This window comes from Ursus americanus, chromosome 11, assembly GCF_024610735.1.
Source record: "Ursus americanus isolate L20-20 chromosome 11, mUrsAme1.1.p, whole genome shotgun sequence".
Taxonomy (NCBI): domain Eukaryota; kingdom Metazoa; phylum Chordata; class Mammalia; order Carnivora; family Ursidae; genus Ursus; species Ursus americanus.
The window spans coordinates 45,597,549-45,619,404 of NC_142137.1; the positions used below are offsets into that span (position 1 = coordinate 45,597,549).

The 21,856-nt window shown below is 36.2% G+C and overlaps 1 long non-coding RNA gene across 3 annotated transcripts in view; it reads left to right on the forward strand.

Moving 5' to 3' along the window:
- LOC123797583 (uncharacterized) overlaps nucleotides 1-21,856 on the forward strand; it is a 298,997-nt gene that overhangs the window by 235,544 nt on the left and 41,597 nt on the right. The window contains exon 6 of one of the 3 annotated variants that reach the window (XR_006780984.2): nucleotides 991-4,669. The exons of the other annotated variants lie outside the window; for them this stretch is intronic. This is a non-coding gene — a long non-coding RNA (uncharacterized LOC123797583). Of the gene's footprint in view, nucleotides 1-990; nucleotides 4,670-21,856 lie in introns of those variants that run through there. 3 annotated transcript variants of the gene reach the window in all.

A 21,856-nucleotide genomic window follows, 5' to 3' on the forward strand; every position in this document is an offset into this window, starting at 1 on the left:
TCCGTGAACCCTCCTATTGTTATATCCTATTGTTTTATATATATATATTTATATATATATATATATATATATATATATATATATATATTTACATACACACACACACACAGACAACGGAGGAGATGCTTCTCCTTCCATCTGAAGTTAATTCTTTCATTCATTGTCTGGGTCCCAGCATCCCCAACTTCTTTCAGGGATTTTGCTCTAATCATTGCCTACCTCCTCTCTGGTATCTAAAGTTTCTTACTCTCTACTGTATTTTTTCCATCAGTATTTTAAAAGTATACAAGCCCCTTCCATTTTTAAGATCTTTTCAATTTTCACTTTCTCCCTAGTGATTATACTATTTATTTCCTCCCTTTGACAGCCAAATAGTTTTTTGAAGAATTGTTTGTACATACTGACTCTCTTTCTCATTGTTATATCACTGTAAAAGGGATCCTACTTCCATCATTCAATGGCCCTTGTCAACTGCTTAATTTTCCTATCATGTCTCCTTTCTGGACAGTCTTCTTCTGTCTCTTTGGGCTCTCCTTCTTTTTTGCACTCTTGTGTAAGGATGTTCCGCATGTTTTGTCTTTTAAGTCATGTCAGTTTATGACCTCCTGTCTTTGAATTTTGAATACGATATTGTTAATTAAGCAACACAATCAGCTTTGTAAATACATATTAATAAACTTTTTCATCATCATTAGCCATTCAGTTTTTATTCACAATTATACATTCTCTTAGGTGCCTGCTGCTGCTGGAGCTAGAAAATCCCCATTTAAATCCATTTTCAAAATCCTAGAATTTTAGAAATAAAATAGCAAGTTTGCAAAGTGAAAACAATATTATTTTAGATGAGCATGTCTGTCTATTTGCTAGGGGGATAAAAGAGCCTTGAAAGCAAGCAAATTGCTTTCCAAAATTGATTTCTACCATACATAGAGATGGAGGATGATTCTGAGAGGCTTGGACACCTAAAGGACAGCTCCATTCTTGTCACAGCTACCTGATACTGGCACTGGAGAAGAGGCCCTTCTCGGTATACTTCAGACTTGACTCAGCAACTGGCGTGCGCTGCCCACCTGCTGGCACAGTAATATACTCATGGAAAAGAAGATTCCAGGCTCACTCCCTCTCTCAGAGCAGCTCCTGAGAAGATTGGATTGTGTGTAGTCAGGTGCATATAGGACTAATGCCCTGCCTATTCTTCACATATCCTAAGATATTGTACTTTAGTTCTTTCAAAGGAATTTGTGTATCTAGGAAGTTTAAAATGTACTTGGTAAGATACTGCCTGTTTTCTAGTAATGAGCTTGGTTAATGCAATTGTCTGATGACACATTTAGGCTTTCTAATTGAAGTTTTGTACTGATGTGTCTTGAAAAGGGTTTATTTGGTGTGTGTATATTTTGGACTCTAATTTTAGTGAATTACATGGTAAGGAGGAACAGAAGAACTGGTACCTGCTGGCAAATTCTTAAGGAGGGGAGCTACTCAGTGATAGAACCAACCAGATCACCTCTGAATGCATGATTCTGAACATCTAGATGCCTGTTGTTTTGTTGTGTTTATTTTAATTTAATACAACTTTTTGTGGGTTCGTTAAAAGTCTTCTCAAAAGTAACACTGAGAAAGCCACTACAACATACATAAAAAAAAAGTGTGCTTTAGGCCAAAATAAAATTGTTACTTGGACTTGTAAAATAAAAGCTAGACAAACTACATGTAAGGATAAAATTCTGACTGGGAGACAGAGCCCAAACACCGAACACTCTGCTAACAGACCTACAATTGGTAAAATTATGCTCTTGTTTGGCACTGATCAGACATTCCCAAAAGTTGTACAGCCACATAGTGGAAATCAGACATAAAACAGCCTTAGCCATTGGGTGATTTTTATTACTTATCCAAGTAAAAAAGCATTTTTATGGCATGACAGACTGAAATGTAAGAGCATACAGTACAAACTGTACACTAATAAAATTTTGTCTTGTGTGTGGGTTGGAAGCATGAATTTTCATGACTCGACCAAGTTATAATCACATTTTTGGATTTTGGATTTTTTCCTTTTTCAATAGTTCAAGGATAACCTCCTATTTTGTAATTTAATCTTAAAATATGGATTATAAAGGAAAAATGGAAATGGTAATAATATTGCAGTAAAAGAATCTGAATAAACCTTTGGCAAACAGAAGGCCATTTTCCAAGTGATTAGTCAGAAGTCTATCTTAATTTGGAACAGATTTCTGCCTAAGACAGTGGAGGAAAAACAACAACAACAACAACCACACACACCAAAAAATAGACAATGTTAATGTATAACCAGCACTATTTAGGTCTATATTTGTGTAGGATAAACCATTTAATGTAGGAACTGACAATGCTTATTAAGCCAGCCAAGATATTAAGGAAAGCACCATAGCCAAAGCCAAGATGTCACCAATTATAAAACCCTTCCTTCATATGTATCAGGTAATATCACTTGGGATAATGTAATATGGACACAGTGCTTATTCAATAACAAATAATCCCACTGTAGTTCAGCTGTAATGACTTTGTTTCAAGACAATAAGAGATGGGAATTAAATCAAGTCTCCGATATCTCCAGAGCACAAATACCCCTAAAAATGTTTGGGTAGGTTTCTACAGGTTTCTCATCTACACCATCAAGCTTAGCTTCTTGAGGAACAATGACTTATTTTGTCTTACCTCCAGCAAAGAGCATAATATCTTTCATATTGAATTTCTAAACAAAAGTTTATTCAATTAACTTGCTAAGAATTTTGGAAGTTTGGATAAAGTAGCTCTCAGAATGACTCTAAAAGAGTTTTTGGGAGACCTCGTTAATAAGACATTATTTATGGTCTTAATCAAGGCATGAATGGGACACAAAAGAAATTAAATAGACTGCAGCTATGAATAATCAAAGAACTAAATAAATGGAGAGATAGTTCGTGTTCACAAATAGGAAGACGCAATTAAGTCTTCCCAACTTAATTATAGATTCAATGCAATCTCAATCCAAATCCCAAAAGAGTATTTTGTGGATATCAACAAATTGACTCTAAAATTTATATGGAGAAGCAAAAAAACCAGAAATACAACACAGTATTGAAGGAGAAGGACAAAGGTAGAAACCTGACTATCTGACTTTAAGATTTACTATAAAGCTACAGTAATCAAGACAATGTGGCATTGGAGAAAAAATAAACAAATAGATTGGTGTAATACAATAGAGATACCAGAAATAGACACACATAAATATATTCAATTGATCTTTGACAAAGAAACAAAGGCAATACAATGGAGCAAAGATGGTCTTTTCAAAAAAAAATGGTGCTGAACAACTGGATATCCATACCCCCCCCCCAAAAAAAGAATCTAGATACAGACCTTATACCCTTCACAAAAACTAACTCATAATGGATCATAGACATAAATGTAAAATGCAAAAATATAAACACCTAGAAGATAACAGAGGAGAAAACCTAGATGACCTTGGATATGGCAATGACTTTTTAGATACAACATCAAAGGCATCATCCATGAAAAAAGTAATTGATAAACTGGATTTCATTAAAATTAAAAATTTCTGCATAAGACAATGTCAAGAGAATGTGAGATAAATCACAGACTGGGAGAAAATATGTGTGAAAGACACATCTGATAAAGGACTGTTATCCAAAGTATACAAAGAACTCCTGAAACACAACAGTAAAAATACATAAGAGCCTGCTTTAAAAATGGGCCAAAGACCTTAACAGACACCTCATCAAGGAAGATAAACAGATGACAAAGAAGTAGGAAAAGATGCTCTGCATCATATGTTATCCAAGAAATGCTAATTAAAACAACAGTGAGATATCACGACACATCCAGTGGAATGGGCGAAGTCCAGAGCACTAACAGCACCACTTGCTGGAATGGGTATAGAGCAACGGGAACTCTCATTCATTACTGTGGGAATGAAAAATGGTACCAGCCATGGTACACTTTGGGAGATAGCTTAATAAAAAACATAAGTCTTACCATATAATCCAGCAACTGCACTCCTTAGTATTTCCCCAAAGTGTTGAAAGCTTATGTCAAAAACAAAACAAAAAACAACAAAAAAACCAAAACAAAAAAAACCCCAAAAACCTGTATACAGATGTTTCATAGAAGCTTTATTCATAATTGCCAAAACTTGTAAGCACCCAAGATATACTTCAGAAGGTAAATGGATAAATTGTGGTACATCCCAACAGTGGAATATTATTCAGCTCTTCATGCTATCAAGCCATGAAAAGACATGGAGGAAAATTTAAATGCTTATTACTAAGTGAAAGAAACCAAACTGAAGAGGTTACATCCTGTATGATTCCAACTATTTGACCTTCTGGTAATAGCAAAACTGTGGAGACAGTAAAAAGACCAGTGGTCGTCAAGGGTTGGCCACGGGTTGTGGGGGGGTTGGGGGGAGGAATAGTCAGAGTATAGAGCACAGAGGATGGTTAGGGCAGTGAAAATACTCTGTTCGATATCATAATGAAGGATACAAGTCATTATATATTTGTTCAAACCCATAGAAGGTATAACACTGAGAAAAAAACCCTAAAGTCGACTATGGACTTTGGGTGATTATGATATACAGCTTCATCAGTTGTAACAAATCAGTACTCTAGTGGGGGATTTTATAATAGTGGAGGCTGGGGGGGGCAGGAAATATATGGAAAATCTCTGTACAATCTTCTCAATTTTACTGTGAGCCGAAACTGTTCAAAAAATAAAATAAAGTTTTAAAAAGAAAAAAAGATACCTAGACCATCGTGATGTGTGACTTCACCCAAGTCCATCACCTGTCTGAGCCAAGTCCATTACCTGTCCTCCAACTCTAAAAGTCCAAGACTCCATGAGATCAATGATCTCAGCTGGAGATGACCATATGCCAGCACGATTTACCAGCATCCTTTTATTGTTGCAAGTCAATTAGAGGGATCCCCTATGATTTATTATTTTTTTGCACAGTCAAGTTCATTCTCAGTAAGCACCCACATTATTCTGTTTGTCTCGGAAACAGATAAATGGTTAATATCCTAGAAAATTATATTGTCCCTACCCTTGTCCCATTTCCCAAAGTCTTATTTCTTCAATTCTCCAAATTAATCTTGTTAAGTAAATTCTTTTCTGATAAGGTGAGGATGTCTAGCAAACAAAGTAAATTCAAATATTTGAAGTCAAACTAGTTACTTTAGTACATTATAAACAAAGCCAGCAACAGCTTCATTATCGCATTGTCAACCTTAAACAATCTTTATAAAATTTTCGTTTCATGGATGGATCTTTGGTTAAAACATGTTTATTTTGGCTGTTTAAGAAGTCAGAACTTTAAAATATGTAATTTTCCCTACTGGAAAATATTGATTTTTCCAAAAAACATTAGTTTTAGCTTCTCATTTTCATGAAAATAGTAAAAATTAACAAATACCTATAGGTTTAAAATACAGTCTCCTTATACAATCCAATTTCTCATAACTCCCAGATGCTTGTAGCCATGACCTCTTAAGAACCTCATCAGTAAGCCAACTCACTGAATTTACTTCAGACCTGTCCTTGCATCCCGTATCTTCAGGGCAACATTACTTCATAGGTCAGGGGTCTGCTATCAGGGCATGCACACCAGTCAGCTGGCAGGACAGTCAGAGTAACCAGCAGGAACAATCAGGGAGGTTGCAGGCTTGTTTATGTTAAAAGCTCTTGCTGCTAGACAGCAGAACGAACTCCTTTAGAATTTGTTCCCATAATAGTCCCCAAGGTAATGACGCACAGCTGTGGAGAGGAAATAGACTTTTTAATTTGTTAACCATGCCCAGAAAAGAAGAAAACAAAATGCTCAAAAGGGACTATAAAGAGTTCTTTTTAAAGTCTTCTCCAGAAACAGCTGAAAAAAAAAAAGCAGTACAAACTTATCCCCCAATCACACAGTGTAGGTATATATGGCTTGTTTTTTCCTTAATATATATCCAAACTTTGATTTGAATCTAATGAAATCTTTTCTTCTGACTTCTCAATTTCACCTTTCCTTAATGATCACATTGTCTAAAGACTCTTCTACTATCATAAGACCCCTGAATCATTACCGCTGAGAGATCCCATTTGGAAAAATTCAGAGAGTCAGGAAAAACAGACCTAAACTTTTATCCAGAAGATTGAGGTTAAGATAAGAATGTGATTTCCTTAAAATGAGGGCCCCAGGTTTTTAGAGCAGGATGTTAAATATTTTAATCCAAGTCCACCCCGTATAAAGTCCCTACTGAAACCCATTTTTTTTAAAGAATTGCTTAGTTTCTTGTTTTTAATGCATTTACTTTAGGTATCAAGAAATATTTCAAATATACAGCAAGCAAGATTGTACCATAGCAAGTGTCTGGAACCAAGACCTAGCTATGAAGTTCTGTCGAGTTATAACAGTTAATCATACTTGCTTCAACTTTAAAAAAAATTTTTTTTAAAGAAACAGCTCATTACAAATATGACTAACATTCCCTGGCCACTTTTTCACATCTTATGGCATTTCCTTCCCCAATCTCTGCCTTCCCAGAGATAATCATCAACCTGAATTTTGTTCTCATCCTCATGCATGCTTACACTATTATAAATGTCCAGAGTTGTTTGGCATATTTTAAGATTTTACGTAAATGGTATCATATGCGTCCTTCAGTAATGTCGTTTCTTCAGTTAATATTGCTTTGAGGGTTTAATCAAGTTGATATGGGAAGCTGTAGTTCATGCTTTTTCACTAGTGTCTCATATCTACTTGCAAGATTTTTCTACAGTTTATCTGCCTGATGCTGTTCATTTTTTTTGCCATTACTCATGACATGGTGAACATTTTTATCCATGTCTCTTTGAGCACATAAGCCACCGATTCTCTAGATTTCAACTTGATTTGATGTCAAACTTCAAAATGGTTGTAACAATTTACTCTTTTAGCAGGCTCCAAACCTTAGCAACACCAGATATTGCCAACAATAGATACAATTTGAAGTGTAGTTTTCAAGTGTGAATTTCTTTTTTTACTAGCATCTTTACCATATTTATGAGATTTCAGTTTCTATTCCAATCCATTGTTTGGTTTTGCTATATTTATAGGAGTTATTCATTACCTTTACATAGTTAACTCTTTGTTGGATACCAGCATTATAAATATCCACTCCAAAACGTAGATTTTTCAAAACCTTGTTCGTGGATATGGCTTTTTTTTTTTTTTTGGCTAAATAGTTGTTTTTAAATTCAATATACTCCAGTTTATCCATAGTGAACTCCTTCCCCATCCTAAGGTAATAAAGATATTCTCTTAAATTTTCTTTCAACAATACTAAGTTGATCATATGTTTCTTTTTCAACCTCCTAAGATAGGTCCTTAATAAATGTTGTATTTAATTTCTTAGTACTTCATTTAAATTTTCATCTCGAAGTTCACAATGAAGTTTGGTCTATATAGTTGACATTTCTTGTACAATCTTTGTTTGGCTTTGATATTAATATATATTAATCTAACAGAACCAGTTGGCAATTTTCATTCCTTTTACAGTTTACACATAGTAGAGGTTATGCGTTCTTTGACCGTTTCATAAAACTCACTTCTAGGATTTCCAATCCTTATTTGGAGAGAAGGGTCAGAACACCCTAGAATGCTGAAATAATTGTTTTAATTGTGCCAAAAGTTAGTAGTTATTTTCTTTGTTTTTTTTTTCTGTTTCTTTTTAACACAATTACTGACAATTCCTTTATAAAATATGCATTTATCTGGTTATTTAAATGTATGGAACAAAAAATTTTACTAGCATTCACAAATGACTTTCACAGTTACATTAGATCTATACTTATGTCCTATTACTATTTAGTTTGTTATTTACTTATGTCTTTTTTTTTAGTATATCAATCGTGTAAAATATTTGCCATATTATTAATCATTTTAAAAACCAGATTTTAGTTGCTGATCCTTTTATTGTTTCTCTGTTGTCATTTCATGTATTTCTGCTTTTCCATGTATAACATCCTTTCTTCTTTCTGTAGGTTTTTCCTAGCTTCTTGAATTAAAAGCCCATCAATTTTCCAAGTAGTCTTATTTTCTAATAAATGCATTTAAGAGTCTAACTTTCCTCACTCTGTGACCATCTTATGCTTTAATCTTGCTTAAAAGGTGATACTTGCTTTTTCTTTGTTTCTTTTTCCAGGATTAAGGATAGTCCCATTCGAGGGACAACCAAGAATAATAAAATTTAAAAACTACATATACCCACCATGAAAAATTGATATACAAAAACCTTTACATATAAGAGAAAGAACTTGGGAGAGAATGATCCACATGAAATGATTAAATGTTTGCCTTAATGGTAATGTCCTATTATGCTTTGCCAATATTTCATATGTGTCTGTTGACAATTAATCACTTGAGTGGGATGATAGAGCAGAGAGAAAAAAAAAAAAAACACAACAACCTAGAACTAGAATCCATTACCAGTCTAAAATAATCAGGCACTGTCTTTGGACACATGCAATCAAAAAAATGAAATAAACAAAAACAAAACAAAATATGGCTCTTAACAATAAGGAATGGCCTGTCTAGTTCAGCTAAAGCAATCTTTAATTCATAACTTATGTAAATGAAGATAAAACCCACTTCAGAAAATAATATATTTAAACATAACTCTTTGCGTTATATCTATGTGAAAGAGGTCTTCATAAATAGAAAATGAAAATGTGAAAAAGATATTTGTATTAAAAATGCCAGAAATAGCGTATATTTAATTTTTTAAAAAACACATTTAAAAACATTACAAAAAACATAATATAGAGAACTTCAATCTGGACTTTTTTTTTTTTTTGCTGTCAATAGAAATATTATCATTTAGTGCTCTTGAAGTTCAAATTACTTTATTCCTTTTTATTTACAGGTTTTTATCATACTTTCCATAACTTATGGACCAATGTTTCAGCCTATATTCTTATAGTAGCCTTACAAGGAAGAAATACTAACACAGAAATCTACAACCTACCTTTAATGCGGTGTGGCGGAAAGAATACTTTTGAAATTTGACATACCTTTGATGTCTGCCTCTGCTATTTACTCATGTAGTCAGAAATTTCACTATGTGGTGTCCATACAAGGAATTTGGTGTCACTGGTAGTTTATCTACCTAGCTAGCTAGCTAGCTCTACCTACCTATTGTTAAAAGCTCATGAAAAAACAGGAGTGAAATCAACAAATCACTTAAGTAGAAATTAGTAAAAATGTATTGTGCACACACCAAAAATACAGAAGCATGGGAAGTAAAAAATGGAATGAAGCTTGGAGGGATATTGTTATTAAGCAGCATATAGAGTAGGAAGGCAGTGTTTATTTTTTACAGTGGTTGGTTACAATAATAGAATTTTCTTAAATGAAAGGGAATTGTTTAGTGGTGACCTCATACCAATTTTGGGTAACTACTTAAGTTTTGTTTGTGATTTTCAGAGACATAACCAAGAAGTGACCCTTCTCAAGTTAACTTTACTTGTCTTGTGACATAAACTAAATTAAGCTTTGCTTGTATGAGTAACTGTTTTTTTCTGCTCAGGGAATTTTCAGGGGTATTCTCATTTGTGTTTGATTTTAACACTGTCTATTATCTATTTGGTGTCCTTTTTTTTTTTTTTTTTAAGTAGGCTCCACACCCAGCATGGTTCCCAATTCAGGGCTTGAACTCACGACCCTGAGATTAAGAGCTGAGCTGAGATCAAGAGTTGGACACTTAACCGACTGAGCCACCCAGAATTTGGTATCCCTTTCAAGCAACAGTTTCATTAATTCTTTGTATGTTGTGTCCCATCACTCTTCTGTAACTTCTTTAAGATGATGTCACAACTTCCAGATCTACCTTTCATGTCATTTAGTTTTTCTTAAGAAATGAAACAAGTTTCATTCTCTTTATCATTTGTGGTATGTTCTATAAGAACCCTTTGGCTTGATCTTTCATCATGTTGATTTTTCTATTTAGCTTTTTTAAGATAATGATTTTTTAGTCTCTTATTATGGAAAATTTCAAACATATTACAATAGGAAAAAATTATAATGAAATCCATGTATCTGTCATTAACTTATCTTTAATAATTAACATGTGACCAGTTTTATTTCATCTACCAGTCCTGACTGTCTTAAGTTTTTAATTTCTTTTTTTTTTTAAGATTTTATTTATTTATTTGACAGAGATAGAGACAGCCAGCGAGAGAGGGAACACAAGTAGGGGGAGTGGGAGAGGAAGAAGCAGGCTCATAGCAGAGGAGCCTGATGTGGGGCTCGATCCCATAACGCCGAGATCATGCCCTGAGCCGAAGGCAGATGCTTAACCACTGTGCCACCCAGGCGCCCCCTAAATTTTTAATTTCTATGATCAAATTTTTAATTTTCATGATCTGTTTAATTATTTACTTTATGTGCTCCATGTTTACTTGTAGAGTTCTCAGTTTTCAGATATAAATTATCTGATTACTCAAATCTGTAGGCTCCATTTCACTGTATTCTTAAATGTTCAGTGATTCTTGATTGTGCTTTCAATTTTACGGATGAAATTTTTGATTAGACTGTCTGCTGTGTGTGTTTGCACAACCCAAGGAGGGGTTAATGCTTGTCATGAGCTGGTGGAATTTGTGCGGCAGCCTGTTTGCACAGGGATGGCCTGGAAGAGACAGATGCCACTGCGTTGAATGTATCAGCAGTTAGTCTTCTGTGTGTGAGGACACACCACTTGCCCTAGGTATTGCCAACCACTTGGAGTTCTGCTTCATTTCTTTAACTCAAACCCCCACCTACTGGTGCCTCCAGGATGCAGAACATCCTGCCTAGCCAAGAGGTCATGTACCAGAAGTTTGACCTCCTAGATACTCCTGTTACTGTACCCAACGAACTAATTACCCTAAGAGTTACCCCTGCTTCCATCTTCTCCCCATCCGCCCCTTCTAGTTCTGCTCCCATCGTCTACCTGATGTTGCTCTACTCCTATTTGCTTTCCATCTTTCGGTTATTCCCCATAGTTTCTGGTCAGTGAGAGGGTTGTCTTTGTTTTTCTAGTATAGTTATGAATTTTTTAAAAAAGTTTTTACAGGTGCCATATGACAGCAATTAAGAGTGTGGACTCTGAACTCAAGCTACCTGGATTGAATCTTGGCTTAGTTATTTCCTGTGTGGCCTTGAGTAAGTTTATTAACCTCTCTGTGTCTCAATTTCCCCAACTGTAAGATGGAGATCAAAGTGAGTGATGAGGCTATTTTGAGGATGAAATGTATTGGCATCTAAACTGCTGAGAACAGGGGCTCCTGGGTGGTGCAGTTGGTTGAGCCTCCAACTCTTGGTTTCGGCTCAGATTGTGATCTCAGGGTTGTGAGATCAAGCCCCACTCAGCATGGAATCTGTTTGAGATTCTCTCTCCCTCTCCCTCTGCCCCTGTCTTTCTCTCTCTCTCCCAAATAAATAAATAAATGAATAAATAAATCTTTACAAAAATATAAATAAATTAAATAAATAAACAAGTAAGTAAGTAAATCAAATGCTCAGAAAAATGTTTGGTTCAGAGTGTAGCATGATTCTAAAATGCAAAGCCAATTTGCTTAAACTTGCCAGACAAGGGAGATCTGTGTTCAGAAACACAACCTCTCCAAACAAAACCTGAAAACAATCAATTCTAGACAAGCACAGAAGATTTTGAAGAACTCTATCAAACACAGGGAGCAATTTTGATTGGCTCCCAGATTTAAGCAGGTCTGCTTTAACGTGGGTGGCATTCTGATATATTCCAGGTGAAGGCTGGTTTGTTTTTATCTTGTGGTTTTAACATAACTTCAAACAACCAAGTTTCTCAAAGTGTGTGATTTTTAAACAAGAGCGTTTCAAGTGTTATTTCCTTGCTGCTGATATGATTCCAAGAACAAGGCTTTTTGGTGCTCCATTGTTGGGGCTCACCAGCTAGAATGCTCCAGAGTTGAATAACAGTGAGTGCTCAGTAAGGGTTACTTGCTGTTATTATTGTTATTGTTACTACTTGGAGTAGATATTGTTATATATGTTTATTATGTGGCCATTGCGCCATCTGTTGCTGCCTATATGACCTTGGACAAGTTACTCACCAGCTTTCATCCTCATATTTATCATTAGCAGATGGAGATAACAATGGCTAGCTCATCCGTTTAGATGGCCATGGAGACTAGACATAATGTATTTAATTGCACAATCATGGTGATTTTTCAATAAACTATAGTGGTTATAATTCTAATAATTAGATATACTATTCTGGCTCAAATGATTAAAAAAATCTGTTGGAAAACACAACTGTCCCTGGATTGGCCTATGACCAGCTGTGCCCGTCAAGTGGAAAGATTGTGTTGTTCAGATAAGTGCCGGATCATTTCATGCTCTATGGAATAGTTCATTGATTGGCCCAACAGGAACTGCTTGCTTATCATTATTGTGGGATATTTCCACTGGTGCAGTTCTCATTACCATCAGAGAGGGCATCACTCTGCGTGAGCTATATCAGCTCAGAGTAGTGTGCGTCAGAAGACTTAAAGAAGAATTAAATGGTAGCCTAGAACAGTGGCCCTGATATTGGGCTAACCTGGGCATATGCAAACACTTAATAAATAGTGGGAGGCACAAGTTTTAAGACGGTACATTTTTAGGTGTTTAGTTCAGTTTGTATCCTTTCTTCAGAATGATATATGTGAGGACCCAGGAAAGTGTCTTGAAGGAAGTGGAACCACCCCTCTTCCTCCCGTTCTATCATGACTGCCCCCTTCCTTTTTATGATTGTCCACTTTCACTTTACAAAAGAAATGCACATCCAGGGAATGCATACTTCAAGGATGTCAAACAAAAGGACACTCAAACACTGGTGTCTTTGGGTGACATCATATTGCAGAGGAGGAGGGAGAGGACAGCATTACAGCTCGTTGCTGTGAGCAAGTTTGAGGACCCCTAGATAGAGTACTCGTTATGGGAGGGGAAAGGGTGATGCTAGAATGTAAAGTAGTGACTAGAGTCTTGATTTTATTAAATGTTTCAGTCATGTGATGAAATATCACTTAAGAAACTGAGTATGAATTCATGTCAGTTTTTCCTAAATATTCTCTTCATATTTATGTCAAACAATTGCTTGAAATTTGAACACCAAATATCCTTTTAATAATATAATGATTGAACAGCTATTTCTGATGTTTAATCAAAAGCAATTTGACAAAACCTCAAAATAAACAAACAAAAACAGCGAATTCTGAAGATCTGGATAAATTAATAGTAAAGGAAAGGCGACCTTGCTTTTATAAAGGTCATCGTAGTTTGGAAATTACTTCCAATGATAGTAGAAAATTTTTGTGTAAACACTGCTCTGACGAAACAGCTCCTGAGACCTGTAATGCTGAGCATAAATGAAGCCTAGAATACCTCTATCTGTGAGGATTCTCAGCATCCAGTACTGCATGAACCTAATCCTTTGTTTCCGGTTTCTACTCAGAGTAAGAAACCAAGAAACCGATCACAGGTGAAGTTAGAAGGGCTTGTCTCCATCTAGTGGTCGGTGTATTGTACTAATACTGTTATTCTGAAATCAAAATACGGGCATTTTATTTTCTTAAGTGTAGTGAAAAATGGCTTTAACCAAGATACTATTGTTATTTTCTAATCCTGTCAAATTCGACAATAATCAGCTAGAAGATACATAATCTTGGGGCATCTGGGTGGCTCGGTCAGTTGAGCATCAGACTCCTGATTTCAACTCAGGTTATGATCTTAGGGTCCTAGAATCAACCCCACACTGGGCTCTGTGCTCAGCAGGGAGTCTGCTTATCCCTCTCCCTTCCCCTCTGCTCCTCTTCTGCTCATGCTGTCTCCCTGTCTCTTAAATGAATAAATAAATAAAACCTTAAAAGAAAAAGATACATAATCTTAAAATAGACACACTGATATAAATGGCTTAAATATATTGTTCCAAAATATCATGAGGCTGTTTCTCTGCTAAAAAAAAAAAGGAATTTCTTCCAATTAAATGTAATTTCAAGTACAACTCATGTTGTCACAGTAAGATACATTAAATAGTTTGATTTTATTTTCATATTAGGCATTTCATTTTGACACCTACATGTAAAACAATATTCATTAACATATACTGAAGATTGATGACACTGTTCAAGGCTGTTCCTAACTAACAGAGAGTATTGTATCTACTAAATTTAAAATATTATTTACCAAATAAAGAGACTAATTCCTAATGGGTCTGTCATACCTAGTATTTTCTTTGTAGAAATGTGCCATTCTTCATAATGACTTTTTTCTCTTTCTTTTTCTTTTTCACAAACCCATTAGAGATAAGAATGTTAATCACATATTGAAATTGTATTATAAAAACAATACTACTTATCTTTTCTGTAGGATGTCACAATTTATAAATGGTCTCATATAGTTTCTATTATTATCTCCATCTTCATTTAACAGAGGTGTCCAGTGACTCTCCCACCACATTAAGAACTTAGTAAGATTGACTTATACATTCATTTATGCCTGTAGAAGTCCAAAGCCCTCCCTCAAGATTTCCTTCCTCAAAATGTCCTGAGGGCTCACACTCCCAAAGCCACTCCATCTCTGGACTTCTGCATTCAGGCCATACATGTCTTAAAGATGCCCTCTAGATCTCAAAACCTTATATTCTGTTTAAACTTAAAAAAAAAAGTTACTGGCCTATCGAAGTGAGAAGTTATTTGCTATAAACTGTGGATTTAACGTGCAAGTAACTCAAATAGAAATCTACCCAGAGGAGGAAGAGAAAAAAAATTTGTCTTTGTCTTTGATTAAGCCATCTATGACACAATCAAGTGGTTGTAGTTTTATTTTGTAACCTAGAAATCGCTTGTCTTGAGGCCTTAAAATCTGTGGTAAGGGGGGGTTTTATACCTAAATTAAAAATGCAAAGTATTAGACATGAAGGTAACACCCTGCCTTCACTTTCATTAGCAGTAAACAATAGGTGATCTCACATGAATTATTACAGGTTAGGTTTGCCTTCTTTTTAAAAATCAAGGTGTTTGGAATATCTCCCTCTCAGCTTTCTCAGATCTTGGACCAGTTTTCTCTTGGCCCTGATTACCAGGAGGAATAGAAAGGAGATTAATCAGCAGAATAAATGGATAAGATTTGAGGCTTGCCTCAAATTAAGGACTTCATATTATATATTATGAAAAATATGCAATAGTATAGTATGGGATGATGATAGAGACCAGTTAGTATTAACTCATGATATTGACAAGGGTGTCACATACAAGCTATATAGTCCTTTCATGTCGTAACGGAAAATATTTGTTATATAGGTCAAACTTGGCTTGATGTACTGGGTTTGAGTAGCTCAAAGATTTCTGAGCCATTCGGACAAGGGTCAAATGCAACAGATCATGGACAGTAGCTTTCATGGTTTCTTCCTCCCTCTTGGAAATTGGAAGCTCTGCAGGCTTCTTCAGAGAAAAATGGCTAGGATATTGTAAAAATCTTACAAACAGTAATTCCCAAATGACAAGTGTAATTTATATTGGATAAAGAGAAAAGGAGGCAAATATCATGTATTTCACTGCCACAAAGTGTAGAGCAGCTAAGCTCTCTAATTCCTCAAAAAAGCCATGTTCTTCTTGCCTGAGACTCAGTTTCTCCTCTTTTCCCCATCACCTGCTCCATAGATGGCTCCCCAAAGAACCTTGCCTCCTTTTATTCATCACCTTGGTACCCCTTCCCATTGAATCTGGACATTCCCTATGACTCACTAGGAAACAACATGATGCTGAAGAAGTGATGCTACAGGGTAGATGAGCCTTGGTCAGGGAAGGTCTTATTGATCCCATCTCTTAGGGTCTCACTCTTGGTGAGCCTTGAGCCACTATGAAGACAAAAGGGCTCCAGTTGTGATAGGGGTTGGAACATACCACACAGTCTGAGTATCACATGGAGCACAGGAATCTCCCTGTTAAGCCCTGCCCAAACTCCTTACCCATAAAACTGAAACATATAATAAAATCATTGCATAAAGCCTCTAAGTTTGGGGGTCAATTGTGATGCCACAGTAGGTAACCAGATCACTTGATTCCCATCAGATCACTTTCCAGGTCTCAATACAGATTTTGTACCTTTAGGGAAGCCTTTTCCAACTTCATAGTCTGGCTTTGGCCTCCCTTCTAGGTACTGACTCATCCTAGCAGTTTATATATTGTGTGTAATTGTCCACTTATTCTTGTCTGAGATTAGTGAGAGCAAGGATCATGCCTGAAGTGATTATCATTATATCCTCAGAACCAACAGTGCTTGGCATTATAGCAAGCACTAAACAAACATGCCCCATTGAATCAATGAATGCATTTCTGATGCAAATAAATACTGATCTCTTACTGGGCTGGACATAAGCCCCTTGCCTCTTAGACTATTTGATGATCGGCTTCCACTAAAAGCAATCATGTAAAACCTATCTCAGCAAACTGTAAGAGAAACATGCATTGCACAGTCCACAAAGCCACTCAAATTATTAAAAGACGCAGAGGATTAAGAAATAGGTTTGAGCAATAGAATTTCTTTTCTAAATATTCACTGAATTCCATTGTTCTGGATTTTGACCAATTGAAGTTTGTTTAATCTTGGATCAGTGCTATTCTCATAGTTTTTATGGGTAAGGAGAATTTTGAGACTGTGAAGGTTCATGAGCTGTGTGTTCTAAATGGAGAAAAATGCCCTCTTGTATCCTATAAATAAGACATCTGTGAATTGGCAAATGCCAGCACAAACAAGTTCATTTTATGACAGTAAAACTGTCACGAACATGCTTAAGCTGAAAATATACAACTGGAAAAGGTTACAAGATGCAGATGTCATGTAAGGCAGTGAATTGAGCCAAATGACCCAAAAGATGTAACGGGCAGGAATTTTTATTAAATGAATAAGAACTCAGAGAAAGTGAAACACAGATACACAATAGGATGACCCTCACTATTATGTCACTTGGTGGGTTCCTGGAGTCATCTGAAAAGTGGAATATTTTTCCACAAGCATCTGACCTTGATTAAAGAATTACCAAGAAAAAGGCCAAAGGTATTACCACATACTCATCTCAGTCATGAGCTTTGGTCAGTCTTCTTAACTCTTGGCAGTTGTTTACAATTTCTTGTGAGACCTACCTCAGTGCTCTTCTATCACTGTGAGTCTGAGAAGGTACTCTGGGATAAATGGTATTACAGGCTCTGCCACACACAGCAGCCCCCACACATTGCCTTCTCTGTGGGATTCTTTAGGAAATGAAATTCCAATGCACTGACATCTCTGTGAGAGCTGAATTTTTCCTACAACATATCCCTTACCAAGAATTTCCTATCAAAGAAAAGCGCAATGGGAGAACACTGGGCCAGTGTGACTTAATACATTTTTTCTGCTATACTGCAAAATGTAATATATATTATTTTTTATATCAAAATTTATTTTTCCATTTACCTTTAAGGTCTTGATTGTCAACTGCGTGTTATAGTATTTAAACATTATCTAAGAGTACATGCAAGAAGGGAACCCCCTCTAAAGTCAATGCTTTTTTTTTTTTTTTGAGAGAGAGAGAGAGAGCTCATGAAGGGGGAGGGGAGGCAGAGGGAGAGGGAGAATCTTAAGCAGGGTCCCTGCCCAGCACAGAGCCCAAGGCAGGGCTCAATCTCATGACCCTGAGACCATGACCTGAGCTGAAATTGAGTCAGATGCTTAGCCGACTGAGCCACCCAGGCACCCCTGAAGTCAATATTATTATTCTAATTTCTCCCAATGCTTGAGAGGTTACCTGTTTCAAATTAGAAAAGAATATATTCCAAAAGCACCACATAATAAATTGAAGCCCTTTTTCTTCCGTAATTGACATGTCTCTCTGTATTCAGAATTATATAAACTAGAACCCCGCACAACTTTAGACATGTAGTCAAAAGTTTTTATTTGAAAGTCAAGGTCTAGAAAGTTTAACTAAATTGCTCAGATTCACATAGCTGGTGGCAGAGCAGGAATTACCTGCTATTGTTCTTATGAGATCATTTGACATTACCTTATTTCTCAATGGGATTCAGACACTCAAACTTCTGAACCACATAGAAATATTTTTTTGAAGAGGATGCCAAATGCTTTATAAATTCTGCATCCCAGTGGGTCTCCTGCGTGTCTCCGTCAGTTAAGCGTCTGCCTTCAGCTCAGGTCATGATCCAAGGGTCCCGAGATCGAGTCCCACATCAGGCTCCTTGCTTAGTGGGGAGTCTGCTTCTCCCTCTGCTTGTGCTCTCTCTCTCTCTCTCTGACAAATAAATAAATAAAGCCTTAGAAAAAATTCTGCATCCCAAATAACTAAATATAATTAATGGGGATATACTACTTCCCCCCAAAGATTTGATTTGTCCTTTAAGTGACACAGAAAAAAAATAAGAAGAATTCCCAAATAACAGCAGCCAAGAACGGTCAGATATTTTTCTAACACATATCTCTCTTGATCAAGTACAATATTTTTACTTCCTGTAAGGGGAAAAGCAAACCTACTATAAAATGATTTAAGAAAACTGATTTAAGAGACAGTTGCTCATTTTTTCACAAGAAAATGTTAACAAGGAAGTAGTCTTTTGGATAGCACGAGAAATATGGAGGAAAAAGGCTGAAGTGGGAAGAGACAAGAAAAATAAAAGAAAAAGAGCTCTTTAAGGGAATCAGATATATAATTATTTGAGTATAGATATTCCAAAGAAAAATTCTGGTACAGTTTCACTTAGTATATCACCCTGATCCTGACTTTGATCTGCTGATCATGTCTTCCCACCCAGTCAATCCTTAGCCATTAGGAAATAGTCTTATAATGCCAACAGATAACTTGCATAAGGCATAAAATTAATTAAAGAATAGAGTTTTAATTGGTTTCTCACACCAAAGATCAACAGTAATCCTTTCCCAAGGTTCTGTTTTCATTATGTCCTTACTGTATAACATTTCTATTGACTTTCTGAACTCAAGTGTCAAGCAAACAAATGGCAGCCAGCAGGCCCTACAACAGAGGAGTAAGGGTAAGCCCATGGACAAGCAGACACTTGATGTGCTTGGGGACAGCACTGGTCTCCCTCATACCTCATTATCAAGCCCCCCGGTAAGATGCTTTATTGAGGTCAAAGAAGCTGATCAAAAACATATATTTAGAAAAAAAAGATTATCACATGAAGCTTGAGGTTTCTTCCTCAGAAGTACAGTAAGAAATGAGGGAGATGTATGTATTTCTGTAGTTGAACACTGTCTTCGGTTAGGGCTTTTAATGACACACAGCTGCTAAAATTTGCTCCAAAGTTTAAGACAATAAACCTCTGATATTCCATAGAAAGGATAACTCTATTGAAGTGCTCTTCCCAGAACCAAACCCAGAACATGGGATCGAATATATCAAGGCTCAGAGGACCCTGAAAGATGAAAAATATTCCCATAAGTGGAAATAGAGCACAAATTTCACAAATCAAAGATTAATCCATTTAGGCTTGGAAAGAATGTTAAAAATCCAAATCACTTCGCCTGTCCTTTGTTGACATCATCATATTGTGGTACCCGTTAGGGTAGTTAATGTAATATTTACACTTTCTTTCTGTGGTTCTTTTCCACTTTCTGAATTAGTCAGAAACATCACAAAATCTTGGGTAACCATGTTGCCATTTTGTCTTTCATATCTAAGAAATCTAGCAAGTAATTTTTAGATGAGGATCTTGATGCGTAACTCAGGATAGCTATATAGGTGAAGAAAATCGTGAAGAAATGTTGCAAACATCTCTTCATAAGTTATGTACATGTAAATAATTGTACAAATTACTTTCTTAGAATTTGAACAAGATTAGCTGACTTTTCACACTGAGGAGGAAAATAAAAAAAAACTTGGAAAAGCATAAAGGAAGCCCCAGACTGTCTTCTTACTAAAGACTATTTTTGTTTGTTTGGTGGGTGGGTGGGTGAGGTAGACATTTTTCCCCCTTCAAAGAAGAGGAATACTGTCTCAGGTGTGGTTCTTGAGATAATTTTAGGGTTTCCCTGGATGACAGGAAGTAAAACTGGTATGGGGAACAATACATATTGAAGACACGCTTCTCCATGTGAAGACATGCCAGCAACTGTACTTGGTGCTTCATGCTTTTTAATTTTATTTAGACTTCATAGCAGTCCCATGACATATGTATTTCATGATTCTCAATTTATAGATAGGAAATTTGAGGCTCAGAAAACTGGAGACTAAACAGGCTTTTTAAAGAGTTTTGAGAAGACACATTTTCTTACAAAATCTTTGCCCAGCAGAATTTTTGAGCGAATCACTCACAGATCTGTTCATAAATGTTTCCCTCCCCTGTGCAACAATTATAACTATTTCTTATTTTATTGATGTAGTCACTAAATATCCATGAATAACCTATTCTGCGCCAAGTACTATTCAAAGCGCTGAGGATGCAGAAGAAAGTAAGCATGGAGCATAATTCTAATATGGGAGACAGAGTAAGGAAACTAAAAAGTGAGATGGATAGTTGTATCAGATGGTTTTAAATGCTATGTAGTAAAAAAGCAGGAAAGGGGGATAGAGAGGGCCAGGATGCAAGAGGAGTACAAAAAATTGGTCAGGGAAGGCCTTATTGAAAAAGTGAATTTAAGAAAAGATGATGTTGGAGAAGTCCCCAGCATTGCTGGCATGTGGGGCAAGAGAATTCCAGTTAGAGAGAACAGTTGGAACAAAGGAGGAAAGGCCCTAAAGCAGGAAAGTGCCTAGTGTGCTGTAGGAACAGCAAGCATACCAGTGTCACTAGAGTGACAGGAAGGGTGGGGAGGGCTTCAGAGAGGTTATGAGGGTCACGTCGCAGAGGACCTTAAAAGCTTGGGTAAGGCTTCGGGTTTGGGTTTGTCTGAGATGAGCAGTCACAGTGGGTTTTAAATGGGATTATCATTATCTGATTTAAGTTTTCAAACAATCCCTCTGAATACTATACTGAGATTAGTTTATAGAGGAACACAAGTGGAAGTTGGGTGACAGACTAAAAGATCATTCTACATGTTAGGCTCAGATTATTTTATGGGGAGCCATGTTGGAAATGGTCCATGTGGCTTGTTTATGTGATTCTCCATGCATCTCAGCCTTCCTAGCTCTTAAGACTTAGTCTCAAATGGAGTCCATGGAAACTCCACATAGCAGTCCATACAGCATTCCGATGGTTCTAAGTAGGAGGTTTTTATTTGAAAACCATATCATGTGCTACTTGTTAGGGGAAAGCTGCTCTGGCAGCACTGACTGAATGCTGGGTCATTCCTTCCCTCCATCTTTACATACCCTTATTTGATCTCTATTTTTGGTAGCCTTTCTTTTTTCTTTTCTTTTCTTTTCTTTCCTTTTCTTTTCTTTCTTTTCTTTTCTTTTCTTTTCTTTTCTTTTCTTTTCTTTTCTTTTCTTTTCTTTTCTTCTTTTCTTTTCTCTTTTCCTTTTCTTTCTCTGTGGGTGTGTGTTCCTGAAGTTTCAAGATGTCTCAAAGCTACATTGAAGATAGATTGGCTTCTGTTTATCATTCTTTTGATGATTTGTGGATGGTTTCCTTTCTGATGTTCCTTATTTATACCTGCCAATCAGGGTTTTCGCAGGTATCACTTTCCCTTCTACAGAAGAACTCCTCGTGTTTATTGTAGTTCAGATTTGCTGAAAATGAATTCTGTCAGCACTGATTTTTCTTTGGTCAGCTTTAGTATGATATTATCTTTTTTTCCTTTCAGTCCTTTAAAGTCATCTTTCTGTATTCTGGCCTATGTTGTTTCTAATGA